The sequence below is a fragment of the Zootoca vivipara genome, chromosome 14, assembly GCF_965207765.1.
Source record: "Zootoca vivipara chromosome 14, rZooViv2.hap1.1, whole genome shotgun sequence".
Lineage (NCBI taxonomy): Eukaryota > Metazoa > Chordata > Lepidosauria > Squamata > Lacertidae > Zootoca > Zootoca vivipara.
The window spans coordinates 11,318,802-11,333,920 of NC_142597.1; positions in this window are offsets into that span (position 1 = coordinate 11,318,802).

Genomic DNA, 15,119 nt, shown 5'->3' on the forward strand with positions numbered 1-15,119 from the left:
AGTAGCTGTTGGAGAACTGTCCCATCTGGAGAAAAGAGTAAACTCGGAAGCTGGTAGACCCGGTGCGAATCAAATTCTTTACAAGTTTTGTGGGGACCGTCGCGGGAGCGCATTGGCCGTACTGCGCGTGCGTCAGAACTCGGTTTGACTCAAGAGGCTGCAGTCGCAATGGTTCAACTAGTGAGGCTTCCGGTTCGCTTTTGCAATCCGGCACAATCCTCCATGTGCGGGGCAAGATCGGTGGTAAATATATAGGAACTGGTGCAAATAATAATAATAAAAGCAAATCGGCGTTTTTAAATAACCATGCCCACTTCACAGCCGCATTCATCCCACAAAGATACAACAGAAGCTTGACAACGACACAGGCATTTTCGCTTTTAAGGAAGCTGTGCACGCAGAAATTCAGCTGGTAGAAATGTAGTGCTGAGATAATCTTTACGTGTTGATTTTCTACCTGTGTGGAGTTAGGGCATAGGAGTGTATCTTTATTACTATTTCGTTGTTTCAGTGCTACACTTAACAAAACACGTAGGAAGAAAACTACATAAGATTTTTTTAAAAAACGAGGTTGTGACTTTTAAATGTCCACTCGCTGTTTGTGTTGAATCTGAACAGTGCACTCCCATATATGCCTACTCAAAAGTAAGCATTGCTGAATTCCATGAGGCTTGTCTCAGATAGGTGAGCCAATAAATATTGTCTGTTCTCTAAATGTAAATACACACAAACACTAAAATGCAGGAATTTTAAATATTATTATTATTTTTTTAAAAAAAGTATTAAACTGTGGACTTTCAACTCAGCTGCATTTAATAGAGTGGTTTAGCAATCAATTCCTCGTCCAAGGAACTCTGAGAAATGTGGCTCTGTGAAGAGAATAGGGGCCTCCTAACAAGCACCCTTAAGAAACTACAGTTCCCAGGATTAGGGCAGATGCTGACTGCTTGAATTGGTCTGGCTCAGGAGGTTCATAGCGGCAGCTGTGTGGACCTAGGCAATTTCCATTGATGCCACTCCTTCTGGATACATTTTTTTTTCTTTTTCCATTTGAGAACCCTAGAGCAATATTCCATGGCTATGATGAGGGACCAAGCACATACAGTGAGCACACAATTATTATTATTATTATTTTAAAAAAACCCTCTTTCTGGGGGTAGGCAGCATGGTTAATTCAACTTGCTTCAAGCAAAAGTAGCCCGTTGCAACTCTGTTTCATTTACAAACGTGTTCACTCTTCCATTCCACCCTTGCCTCTCCTAGGAAAGATTCTAATCACAACCAGAATTATAAGGCAACCTCGGTTTTTATCGACTTGTCAAGGAGTTTGCCCCATCCAGCTGAAGAGATTGGCCCACATCCTGCAGCCAATCAGCGGCATCCTCTTCCAGAGGCAGAGCTCAGCTGATGCTCCTTCTATAGCAAGGAGATTTCCTTAGCATGACGTGGCAGAGGAAGGCGGACAGCCTCCTTTCCGTCCCTCGCCTATGATTTCCCACACATGTCTAATGTTCCATTGTTTCTATTCGGACTTAACTTTCTGCTGCCTGGGCTGAGAATTTCAGCCACCCACCTTTTGAAATGCTTTGACGAGGACCACTCAGGATCCTTTCTCCATTTCACTTTCTAAAGTTCAACGGTTGGCACTCATCCTGGATAATACTGTACAGGATTGCTCCCTATTTCGATGTAAAATGTTACATCTTGTACTGATACAGTTTGTCCTGTACTGTATTCCCCCCCCTCTCTGCCAAGTTAGGGAAACTCTCCAAATGCATATGTTTGAAAAGGTCTGTGAAAGTTTATATATTTAAGCTCTGCTAGCAAAGCACAAACACATTCACACATTCATTTGTATGTGTGTGTGACAAATTGCAGAGGGGCCATCCTGTTAGGCTGCAATAGATTATAATGGATTGCTTTGAAGTCACTTCACCACCAGATGGGGGGGGGGAATCCCTGCCCCACCCTGGTCTTTATTTTGCCACAACAAAGGTAGCAATCTTACTACAGTATTTATTTATTTATGGATGATTTTATACATTTCAATAATCTAACAATCATTTTGACATTTCGAAACTTGACTTCCTTCCGCTCTTTCTGCGGGTCCTTAAATTTATTTTTAATATTTTCTGCATATCCAAATTAACTTAATTTGCTCATTTATTCATCTGCTTTAAATATATACTCTTATAAAACTGTGGGTTATTACAATAATCCTGCTAATGTTCTGATCTGTTTACAGTTTATTTGTAAATATTCAATAAACCATTTCCATTGTTTTGCAAAAAACTTTGTTATCTTGATTTCTTATTCTTCCGGTAAGTTCCACCATTTCTGCATATTCCATAAGTTTTTGTATCCATTCTTATATTTGCTGGGACTTCTTCTTCTTTCCATTTTTGGGCAAGTAACATTCTTGCCGCTATAGTCAGAAGCAACCTTACAATGTAAACCCCTACAATATGTGTGGGACAAGACATTTACTCTGGGGAAGAAGCTGCAGCTCAGTGAAAGAGCATCTTTTTTTGTGTCATCAATTTGAAATTTTACACCTAGCTCATCAATATGAAATTTTACATATTGATCTGACATTAGAAGACAGACCTTTGAGTGCAGACTTATAGGAGATCCTGTGTTTGAACCCCAGCATCTTTCTCTAGAAACACAGGTGGGGAGCATCCGTATTCCTTACTTCTCTTGGCCAGGTGGGCCAATGAGGATGAGATATTCGGCAAGGAATTCCTCCTCTCTTAAAACTAAAAGCATGACCGGTCTGTTTCAATGCCTACTAACAAGTACCAGCATGACAGTGATGAATCCCTTGCTCAGATTGTTCACTCCCATGGTAAATATTCAGAATCAAAGTAATGGTGGGGATGCGGAAAACAGTTTCACCTTGGGAGTAGGAGACACTCTATCCTCTGACACTCCCACTTCTCATTGGTTTCTCCAGGCTGAATATGGAAGCACCTAAATCTCCCCACTTCTCCCCCCCTTTTAAAACCAGTCTTTCATCCTTGGAAATGGGTTGCCGTGAACCATCATCACTATGGGAGCAGAACAGGTTGCTAAGCCCTGCAGTGGAGTGGTTGCTGTAGCAGCTGCAAAGTGATAATGTGGCTGTTATGCCCATTTGAATTAAGCCCTATTCCCATGGTAGCAGTATTCCGCATGACAGCTTTAATGGCATGGGCAGGAGGGGCTCTGGTGAGGTGGTAGTGCAACAGGATTTTCACCAGTCACCATGGTAATGCAGGGTTAGCCCTGAGACCCCAGGAAGCAGCCTGTGTGGATGCTGGGAAAAACGAAAAAGGGAGAACGTCACCGGCTGAAAAAGTAAATAAACTTGATGTTGAGTTCAGAAGAGGAGCTGAATTGAGAGGAAGTCGGCGAGAGGCAACGTGATCTGCGCGACGCTCCCATGCGCTGTTACCTGGGCAGAAGGGAAAACTTGTTAGTGGAACGGGCCTCATTGCTTTGCCCTTGACAAGATGCAGGTAGACAAAACGGATCCTCACAGGATGGATGTTCCTTTTCGATATACTACCAAGTGAAGCATAAAACAAGTCCAAGGCCAGGAACGCCCCATTTCGGGCAGGGAGAAATCCAGACACCAAAGGTAAAGCGGAAGAGGAAGTGTTGTCACGTGGCGAGCAACTTCAAAAGGAGAGGAAGCAACCTTATACATGAAATAAACAAGCTAAGAAAGTGGAATATTCTCAACAGGAAGAACTGCCTTCTCTGCTAAGTTGTCCCAGCAAGAAAGGAGGAGGGAAGGCAAACTGGGCATTGGGCAACTTTGGACTTTGTTGGGGACTGGTCAGAGAGCAGCTGGTGCTGACAGCTGCCCCAATGCTGGATCACAGAACTAGGATGGACAGCTCCAAGAAGGGGAAGGTAATGTTTTACATTTGTCTTCTAGTTTGGGGGAATCTCCTTGGGTGGATGTGAATCCTGCATACGTTTGGCTGCCCTGCAGAGCATAGTATCTATCTGATGGTTCCCCATGCTGATGGAAATGGTTGCAAAGCCGCGACCCAGAAATTGCACACGGAGCATAAATTCACTGGTGCAATTGTCTTCTGTGATTTCTTGCTCCCCGGGTGTTGCTGCCCAGTAAGCACCCCTTCTTCATTTGTGGCAGCAGGCAAGATCCCCAAGGGGATCCTGCAGGCGAAGAAGAGGGTAGAGGATGGCACCACAAAGGAAACAGGTGGGTGAAGCTGTGGTTGCTTCTTTTTCTGCCTCGGGGAATTTAAAGCCACACACATTCCCTGGAGTGTGTAACCTTGCAACCCTACCAATGGAGGGCTCCACTGGAGCAAATGAGAAGAGTCACCTTTAAAATATAAAGCTCAGACTCCAGATCTCTTATCTCCCCGAGACTCGTTTATCTTTCTCCTTCACCGGATTGCTAATTTTGCTGAAGCTTAAAAGTGTACAGGCCAATGTTCCAAGGGGAATTAACCTGATTTTGAGAGCCTCCATTTCTGGGTTTTGCAGCCATAGTCAATTTAAATGTTTTCCATAAGCACACTTGCATGCCCAAAGCAGTTTGCAGAAAGTAAAAAACACAATAGGTCAGTAACCGACATGCATAATAAAAATCTTAGCTGCACCACAACACTGAGGTCAACAAAGAACGATTTATTTAAAACACATCAGTGTAAACGACCATCAAGCTTACCAATAGGTCAATTAAGAACACCCTAAAGTGGTCCCCAAACTGATGGCAACAGTACCTTCTCTTGCTTTTATCCCCAGACTCAAAAGGCCACCCCTCCTCCTCAGTTCAGCTGCTCCCTTACAAAAGCTCCCAGGGTAGGAGGGTGAAGCACGACAAGTAGGAGCTGCTTCCCCTGATGTCAAAGACAGGGTGCCTCCAGAGTATCACTATTTTGTGTATGGGATTCAATCACATACCAGCAAATCCATCTTTCTCAGTCAAAGTTGATTTGGTATCCTTGTGCTTCCAAAACAATGAATGAAATCTAATTTTTTTTCCTGTAAGGAAAATGAAGGGGAAATGGGCTGGAAAGTGTGGCATGATAACTGTGCGACATGCCATCATCTAACCTCCCTGCAAAGAAAGAAAGAAAGATGAATGTTCCTTAAATAGTTGATCTGGAAGTGGCCGCAATCTCTTCCTCTCTCTCTCTCTATCACTGGTGGGGGGAACTTTTGGCCATCCAGATGTTGCTGAACTACAATTCCCATCAGCTCATGACCAATGGCCAGTGATAATGGGAGCTGCAGTTCAGTGGCATCTGGAGGGCCAAAGGCTCCTCACACCTGCCCAACTACCTTAAAGGCTTTGTCATTTTTAGGGTATGTTTCTCGTGCAAGGTGCTTTACATTTAGCCTATTTCATCTTCCCAATGGTCCTGTAATGTGCCCATTCTAAAAGTGGGAAACTGAGGCTGGAGGACAAATGCAACCCTGTGTCTGTTTAGATCCCTGATTTAGATCAGGGATGCAGAATGTCTGGCCCTGCATGTGCTGTGGGCCCCAAGTCCCACCACCCTTGATCATTAGCCATGCTGGCTGGGGCTGATGGAAGTCCAACAATATCTGGATGGCCTAAGGTCCCCCACCCCTGATATAGACAGTTACGTGCCTAAACCATTTTTTTTAAAGCAGGCTTAGGATATTACTGGGGAGCAGAAAAGTTCTTAAGTGGTTAGAAAAGATAACAAGAGCATCTGGAACTCATGTGTTTCGAACAGTACACTGGTATCCTAATCCACTGCGTTTCTATGTAAGACCCCTTGAGATTTAAGGGATTTGCTCCTAGGCAAGCGTCCACAGGTTTCTGCCCTAAGGCAGTCTGGCTGCTTGTCTGATGCTGTTCCTTTGTCCAACAATAACATTGTGTTGCATTTCTAATAAATATTGTTGGATGGCGAAGGAGCTTGTGGCATGGCATTTCACTTTGAACTAATTCACAATGGAAAGTTAAGTAGAGAACAGTCTCAGATGTTCGTAGGACCCTGCCCCAAAATTGTTTTCATGCCACTGTGGTAGAAGAAGGATTAAATAACTCAGGCTATCAATTGTTTTAAATGAATCTGAATTCCTAGCAGGTGGGGTGGAGGAGGAGCTGTAAATTCCAGTTCTGTTGGGTTCTCATTTTCCAATTTAAAATTCAGTTCTCTACATTCCTGCAGTAATTTGCTCTTTATTTATTTGTTAAACTTCATGAAAAATCTTCAGTATTTTTCATGGCTTTCTCCAGTTTTTGGAAGCAGTTTTGACTAATGTACACATTTTGCAAGCAATTTCTCCTAATAATTTTGTTGGTGTTGCTTCCACTAATATAACACATTCACTTTTATGCACACTTTGCCCTAATATATGCATTTTTTTAAAAAAATAAGTATTGTTTGGCTGGAGAGCAGCATTACAAAATTCAGATGAGTGCAAATTTCAAAGGATGTCTGTGTTTCAGTGCATATCATTTCAGAAAGTGCAAATTTGATAGAACTGGCTTCAAATGTAAACCGAGCTGAAATTCTCCCCTCTCCCCATCCTTACTAGAACAATAAAATTGTTCGAACGTATATCTGCATCTTCAATAACAAGCAGGATCCAATGAGTCTAATAGGATTTAAAGGTAAAGGGACCCCTGACCATTAGGTCCAGTCGTGACCGACTCTGGGGTTGCGCGCTCATCTCGCATTATTGGCCGAGGGAGCCGGCGTATAGCTTCCAGGTCATGTGGCCAGCATGACAAAGCCGCTTCTGGCAAACCAGAGCAGCACATGGAAACGCCGTTTACCTTCCCGCTGTAGCGGTTCCTATTTATCTACTTGCATTTTTTGACGTGCTTTCGAACTGCTTGGTTGGCAGGAGCTGGGACCAAGCAATGGGAGCTCACCCCGTCACAGGGATTCGAACCGCCAACCTTCTGATCAGCAAGCCCTAGGCTCAGTGGTTTAACCACAGTGCCACCTGGGTTTTACCCACAGCGCCACCTAGGATTTACTCCTAGGCAAATGAACATCTGATTGCAACCCAGCTGCACAACCCCAATTCCCCGATCTGTGCCACTAGAGGGGGTTAGGATAAGGCAACATCCATAGGCAGTGGCGGAGGAAGCTGCTTGGGCACCCGGAGCGGCAAACATGACGTGCACCCGGAGGTGGGGCATCGCTACGTAGCACACATGTGTGGTGTCACTACGTACGATGCATGCGCCATACGTAGTGACACTGCACAAGCGCACTACATAGCGGTTCACTGGCGGCGCAGTGCCGGGATCCTCTGCTCGCGGCTGCAGCTGCAAACGGAGGATCCTCCATATGGCTGCTTGAGCTGCTGCGGTGGGGAGCCACCTTGTCACCCCCCCGAGATGTGGCACCAGGAGCGCACCGCGCCCCCCCCCCCGTTGTGACGTCACTGTCCATAGGCAGCTTTGGGATGGTCCTTTTGCACTCCATCAGAGTCAGACCTGTTTAGCCTGCCCTGCAGCCCATTCACTTTGCTTCCGTGCAACAGCTTGAGACTGATGCAGTCTCAAGGCAAGGCTCTGTCATGAGTAGGGATGGAGGAGAAATTAAAGGTGAAGCTACCTAATATGAATTTTCTGAAACACGGCCATCATTCAAAATCCACACCCTCAGGTTTTCCAGTGCCAATATAATATGTGCAGAAAAACACATATATTTGGGGAAATAACGAACACAAAATGCATTATATTTGGATAAGTTATTTTGCGAAAATGTGTATATTAGGGGGAAATTGCATACAAATGTGTGTGTTAGTAGAAAACTGCACTAAAATGCTGATGAGACTTAAAAAATAAATAAATCACAACCCGATGTGGAGAGTGGAAGACTGGAGAAATGAGAAACAGATAAAAACTGAAATTGACAGATTTAGCCATCCCTAGTCACAAGCAAATAATCTCCCTCCTCATGCATGCAAAAGGAAAGTGGTGTGTTTAAGGACTGGATTAAGGTAGCCAATGTTCTGTGGTCCAGATGTTGGGTCCAAGTCCTATCAGCCCCTGCCAGCATTTACAAGGGCCAAGGAGGATGGGAGATGGGGTCCAACACCATCTGCAGAGGACCGTGCTAGATACCCTTGGCTTAGACAGGCTTCCTCAAACTCGGCCCTCCAGATGTTTTGAGAATACAATTCCCATCATCCCTGACCACTGGTCCTGCTAGCTAGGGATCATGGGAGTTGTAGGCCAAAAAATCTGGAGGGCCGAGTTTGAGGAAGCCTGGCTTAGAACATTCACTTGTGATTTGCAGAAGGAAACTATGTCCCTTTAATGGCTTGACTGTGCTTTTGCTATGGAGGTGTGCATGAAAATTATCGCATCACCACCTGTACATCTGAGAAACAATCAAGGTGGGAGGGAGATTTTTCGAAGGCCCAACCTCTTCAAGCACTGCTGAGGCATTGATGTTGCAAAGCCGTTATTCCTAGTGGCCTTACATATTCACAGCCAAGATAGAAAAAAGGACTAGGTTTTGTCCTAACCTTTCAAAGCATGCTCATGGCAGAAACAGGCATTCTAGTACTCATGACAATGCAGGGCCAGAGCTCTTCATTAGTCCATAAGAGGCAAAACTACATATTACAAGCAACATGGGAGTACATCACCATATCCAGTTCTCTCCAGCAACTATCATGGACATCTGACATCCTGTTGTGAAAAAATGTGGTGATGTCACAACATGGGGCGAGCATTCCTAAGCATTGCAATGAAGACATGGGAGTTCCATTCCCAACAATAGTTGCTTCCTGCTCTATGCCTCCCTGTACGTTTGAGTGGCGTTGATCACTTCTTAATACTGAATCAAGATGAAAGGCATTGGCCTGGCCGTAGAATAATCCTATAGAAATATTTGGGGAACATACTTGGAATCGTAATATAATACTATTATGAATGAATTTGATTTTTATCCCACCCTTCCTGCAGGATACTCGAGGCACACAAAATCTCCCTCTGCTCCTATTTTTATCACAGCAACAACACTGTGAGCTAGGTTGGTCTGAGAGAGAGAGAGAGACAGAGAGAGAGACAGAGAGAGAGACAGAGAGACAGAGGGCATAGTTTCTGTCTCAGTCTTTCCAGGCAGAGGTCCACACAGAAGTCCATGTTCAAGCATTGGTTTATTTTTATTTTTTTTTGTCCTGATTTTTCCTCACTGAGACCTGCTCTTTAAAGCTGAATCAGAGCAAACATCAATTCAGATTTTTGGTTCCAGGGGGAATCAGCAATAACCTGAGGCAGGGGGGAGATCACTTAGGGTGATATCCAGGGGTGAAATCACATGGGAGGTTCCTTGTGGCGGGGCCTCCTTCAAAATTGGCACCAATGTGCTCAGCATTTAGAGAAGTGCTCCGCAAGTACTGCTTAGATGCCATCCATGTTTCCCGTCAATGCCCTGGAGCGAAGGTACGTGAGGGGCACCGAAGGGAACTAAAATGGTGAGGAGACTCAGCAGCCCAGTGTTGATCTGCAAGCCGTTATCCCCTACGGCCCACCACCACCCGATGGATCCACCAGGGCCCATAAACAGGAGTTAAGACCATCAATGACTGCTGTTAGAAGCAGTATGACTCTGGACCACTTGCTGGAAATCACAAGTGTGGAGAGCCCTCTTGCATTCAGGTCCCGCTTTTGGGCTTCCATGGGCACCTGCTTATCCACTGTGAGAACAGGATGGGCTGACCTGATGCAGCAGTTTTATGTTTTAACAAGCTATCCATTGATGGAAGAGGGTAGCTAGGCTTGGCCCTACCATGAGGCAGAGTGAGGTGACCACCTCAGGCGGCAAATACTGAAAGGCAGTGAGTGGAGAGAAGTCTTTGTGCTCTAGGCAGCCTGTCCTGCACTGACTAAACTATAGACAGAGCAGTGGGAGATGTCAAAATAAGATTCCGTGGTCTGCTGAGCTCTTGCACTGGGAACTGGACTGGGAGAAGGCAACTTCTTGCCCTTTGCTTCAGGCAGCAAAATGCTGAGGATACCCTCTATTAGATAACACCCTTCAAAACTTGCAGCTTCCCTGCTCTGTCCTCCACAACTCCCCCCTCTCTCCATTGTTTCCTCAGATTAATATAGTCTGAGCATATATTCATTAGAAAGTGTTAGTTTTCCGGTCAGGAAAAAAGATCAAACTTTGCATCAGAGGTCTCGCTGCATCAGCAGTTGCCACCTGGGCGTTTCTGAGCAAACAAAGCAACTGATGTAGAATTTCAAAGCATGCTGCAATGGTTTGAATTCCACAAGGGGAGTTCCTCCCAGTACCATTTGAAAGGCATACAGTTCATGGAGCCGCAACAATAACAGTTATGCAGCCTGCAGATTCCTCCAAGAACGTTTCCTTCCTCTCTCCCCACCCCCTGCACTTCACAGTACAGGTCCCGGTATTGTCTGTGGCTTAGCGATGACATCAAGTCTTGCACTGAGTAGCTGAGCCATGCTAGTTAAGTAGAGTAGGCCAAGCACTCAGCCAGAAGGTGATCTTTTAAATATTAACCCTGTAGCATCATGCATGTGGTGCAGAAAGGGCAATCTGACCAATAAGCCATGGATCCGGTGCAAGGAAGAGGGAATGCTTGCTTCTCTGTAGGTAGCTGGTTGTGGTCTGCACAATTTATTTAAATGTTTTAATCTGGACACATTTTGTGCATTGGTGGTGGTGATGGGGAGACTGTTTCTGTCTAGGTGGGAATATGGGGTGGTCCTTGATTTTAAAAATATACACTCTGCAACGATTTAAGAGCAGAATGAAGTGGCGCTGTGGTGTAAACCACTGAGCCTTGGGCTTGCCAATCAGAAGGTTGGCGGTTCAAATCCCCATGATGGGGTGAGCTCCCGTTGTTCAGTCCCAGCTCCTGCCAACCTAGCAGTTCAAAAACCCGTCAAAGTGCAAGTAGATAAATAGGTACCGCTCCAGCGGGAAGGTAAACGGCGTTTCCATGCGCTGCTCTGGTTTCGCCAGAAGCGGCTTAGTCATGCTGGCCACATGACCCTGAAAAAATGTCTGCGGAAAAACGTTGGCTCCCTCGGCCTGTAAAGCGAGATGAGCGCCACAACCCCAGAGTCGTTCACGACTGGACTTAACTGTCAGGGGTCTTTTACCTTTACCTTTTTACAGTTATGAATAATAAAGCAGCTGGAGAGAGAGAGCATCCAAAAACCCGAGCAAAGAGCTAGATTTTAAGTTGATATCTGCCTGCCCCATTTTGGAGGGGAGGGAATTCCGATTGTCCATGCTCTAGGGACCTCCAGCTTGGACTGCTGCAATGTGCTCTACTCGGGGCTGCCCTTGAAGACAGTTTGGGGGCTGCAGCTCATGCAGAATGCAGCTGCTTGGTTGGTATGTGGGGTACGTGCCACTGGTCCTGAAATTGCTGCGCTAGCTGCCCATTTATGTTGTTAGCACCCCTTGGGACCCAAAAAAACACAGAGGAGTGTCATCCCCTATATTTATTTAATTTGCATGCCATCCTTCATCCAAATATCACGGGGTGGTTCACCACATAAAAATGCAGGACGATAACACAAAATGCATAATAAAACAAAACCAATGACCCCCTACCCCACAAACACAGTTGAAAGGCTATAGAATGTTTAATCAGCCAAAGTCCTGGTTATAAATAAATATTTTTGCCTGGCACCTAAAGATGTATAGTGAAGGAGCCAGGCAGGCTTCCACAAACTGGGAGCCACTTCAGAAAAGGTCTGTTCTCGTGTGGCTGCCTTCTGGACCTCTTGTGGAGAGGGTACACAAAGAAGGGCCTTAGAGGATTATCTCAGGGTCTGGGTTGGTTCATATGGGGAGAGGCTGTCTTTGAGGTATTGCAGTCCTGAGCCTTTTAAGGCATTTTAGGTCAAAACCAGCACTTTCAATTGGGCCTGGGAAGCCATTGGCAGCCACCACAGTCAGGCTAGGATCGGTGCCTCTTGGGCTTGCTGATCAGAAGGTTGGTGGTTCAAATCCCTGCGACGGGGTGAGCTCCCATTGCTCTGTCCCAGTTCCTACCAACCTAGCAGTTCAAATGCAAGCCAGCGCAAGTAGATAAATAGGTACCACTGCAGCAGGAAGGTAAATGGTGTTTCCGTGTGCTCTGGTTTTCATCACGGTGTTCCGTTGTGCCAGAAGTAGTTTAGTCATGCTGGCCACATGACCCAGAAAACTGTCTGTGTACAAACACCAGCTCCCTTGGCCTGAAAGCGAGATGAGCGCCACAACCCCATAGTTGCCTTACACTGGACTTAACCGTCCAGGGGTCCTTTACCGTACTTTTTTACCTAATATGCTCAAACCATCTTGTCCCGGTGACCAACCTGGCCACCACATATCCACCACATCATGGGCCCTACAATCAGAAGGTGAGGTGTTAGTGGTGGTGCCACCACAAGGTCCTAAGTTGTTGGCACTGACAGTCTTCACAGTGTCGATTCCCTGGATCTTCAGAGCACCCTTCTTGGTGAGGTGTGCCTCTCTGTCTCCTTCATTATTAACATTCAAAAGGAAGTTTAAAACATTCTTGTTCACTCAGGCATTTGATGGCTGAAGGAGAATGTTCCTGGCAGCGTTGAAACTATTAACAATGAGGGTATGTGATTGTTGTTGTGTGTGGTTGTTGTTGGTTTTTTAAAAAGATGTTTAGATCTTCTTATTGGCATAGCTGCCAAGTTATCCCTTTTTTACAGGGATTTTCCCTTATGCTGAATAGGCTTCATCGCGAGAAAAGCGAAAACTTGGCAGCTATGCTTATTGGTTTTTAGAAGGGTTTTGTGTTTCTAAATGTGTGTGTGTTTTGCTATAAGTTGTATTGCTTACTGCTTGGTTGCTGGCTAGCATGGGGTCTTGGAGCAGAGACTCTAGTGCAGAGCTTTCCAAACTTTTCATGTTGGCAGCACACTTTTTAGACATGAATCATTTTGTGACACAGTAATTCAGTTTTATTAGCAAACCGCAGGTTAAACTAACCACATTTAAGAGATACGGACGCCTATCGTGTGACACACCTGCATACTGCAGCCGACACACTAACGTTGCGATACACGGTTTGGAAAGCTCTGTTCTACTGGTTCTCAGACAGGAACAGATCTTCCTCATCACATGTTCCGTGATCCTGGGGCAAATGCCAGAAGGACAGCCCAGGTTCAGCCAAAGCATGTGGCCCACCAATGAGTTATGATGTGCCCCCAAAGTACATGAGCTTATTATATTTTAAGCTAATGAAACATTCAGCACCTCAGCACCACACTCCAGCAGCCAGTGAGAGGGGCTGGGCGAAAGGCAGAGAGACCAACCGTAAGTGGAGACAGAGCCAATGACAGGCAGAGCCCATCTTTCTCCCTGCCGAGTTCTGCAAGGGCAATAAAAATCAGAATGAATGCTAAAGATACAATCCTCAGATAATCTTACTATCTAGGGGTGGGTGGTGCTGTGGTTTAAACCACTGAACCTCTTGGGCTTGCCGATCAGAAGGTCAGCAGTTCGAGTCCCCGCAATGGAGTGAGCTCCCGTTGCTCTGTCCCAGCTCCTGCCAACCTAGCAGTTCGAAAGCACGCCAGTGCAAGTAGATAAATAGGTACCGCTGTGGTGGGAAGGTAAACGGTGTTTCCATGTGCTCTGGTTTCCATCACGGTGTTCCGTTGTGCCAATAACGGTTTAGTCATGCTGGCCACATGACCTGGAAAGCTGTCTGTGGACAAACGCCGGCTCCCTCGGCCTGAAAGCGAGATGAGCACCGCAACCCCATAGTCGCCTTTGACTGGACTTAACCGTCCAGGTGTCCTTTACCTTTTTACCTTTTACTACCGGTATCTGTAGATCATCTTAGGTCAGGTGTGAGGAACTTTAAGCCCTTCAGATGTTGTTCAACTATGACTCCCATCATCCCAGGCAATTTCCATGCTTGCTGCAGCTCATGGGAGTTGTAGTATAGTAACATCTGGTGGTCCAAAGGTTCCCCACACTTCTCTTAACTGGAGATGCCAAGAGCTGAACCTGGGACTAGTATTGCAGGCTAAGTATATGCAATACTACAAAGCTCTACTATTAAGCTGTGTTTCCCTCCCCCCTGCAAAATAACTCACATTCCTATCCTGCTGAGCTCCGCATGAAAGAAGAGCCCATGTTGATCTTATGTTTTTCACAGCCTTGGGTCCCCCCTTTTTTCTTCATGTTGACAGTAATAGAGAAAGGCTTTGCAATTAAATAAAGAAAACTAAAAGCAGCTTATTGAACTGTGTGCTAATGGAGGCAGTCAAAGTGCCCTACTTGCAGGGTGTCTACAGCCTCAACATAAATATATTTCCCATGAGCCAGCAGCTTTGCTCAAATGGACGCTGCGAAACTTCTTGGTAGCCAGGCAGGTACTATAGAGGCTATAGGGGGCCTCCTGAAGGCCTTATGGTATTTGTCTTAAAGCCGATTGATTCTCTAATGGTCCACTCTTTCCCTTACTCTCCATTTCCAGCTTGGTTTTTTATCATCATCATCATCACAACCTAGTTATTTCTTAAACTAAAACTTGTATTTTCTTCACAGACCCACAATTTTCAGATTCCCCTGGGAAGAAGAGGGTTTGGTTGTTAAACCACTCTGAAAATTGTAGCTCTGTGAGGGGAATCAGGGCCTCATAACAGCTCTCAGTACCCTTAACAAACTGCAGCTCCCAGGATTGTCAAAAGCAGTACAAGAGTGCTTTAAATGTGTGGTGTGGAAGTGACCATCGTTGCAAAAAACGGCATTTTCAGAATTTGAGTAGTTCTTCAAAAGGGACAGGAAAGAGAGAAACAGGGGGGGGGGAGCAGACCCTCTAATCCCTGTCCAAAAGTATAACAATGCCAGATCATTTCAACAAAACTCTTGCAGGCCCTTCCTTTGGATGAATCTACACACATATATATAAAACAATGAAATTTTTTTGTTTTTTAAAAAGTTTTAAAATATATATGGCATTTGCCATTAACTCACCACCGCCATCTAGTGTAACATTCATATAATGTACTTAAAACACTCCAAAAAGGTAAAGGGACCCCTGACCATTAGGTCCAATCGCGACCAACTCTGGGGTTGCGCGCTCATCTCGCATTATTGGCCGAGGGAGCCGGCGTATAGCTTCCAGGTCAT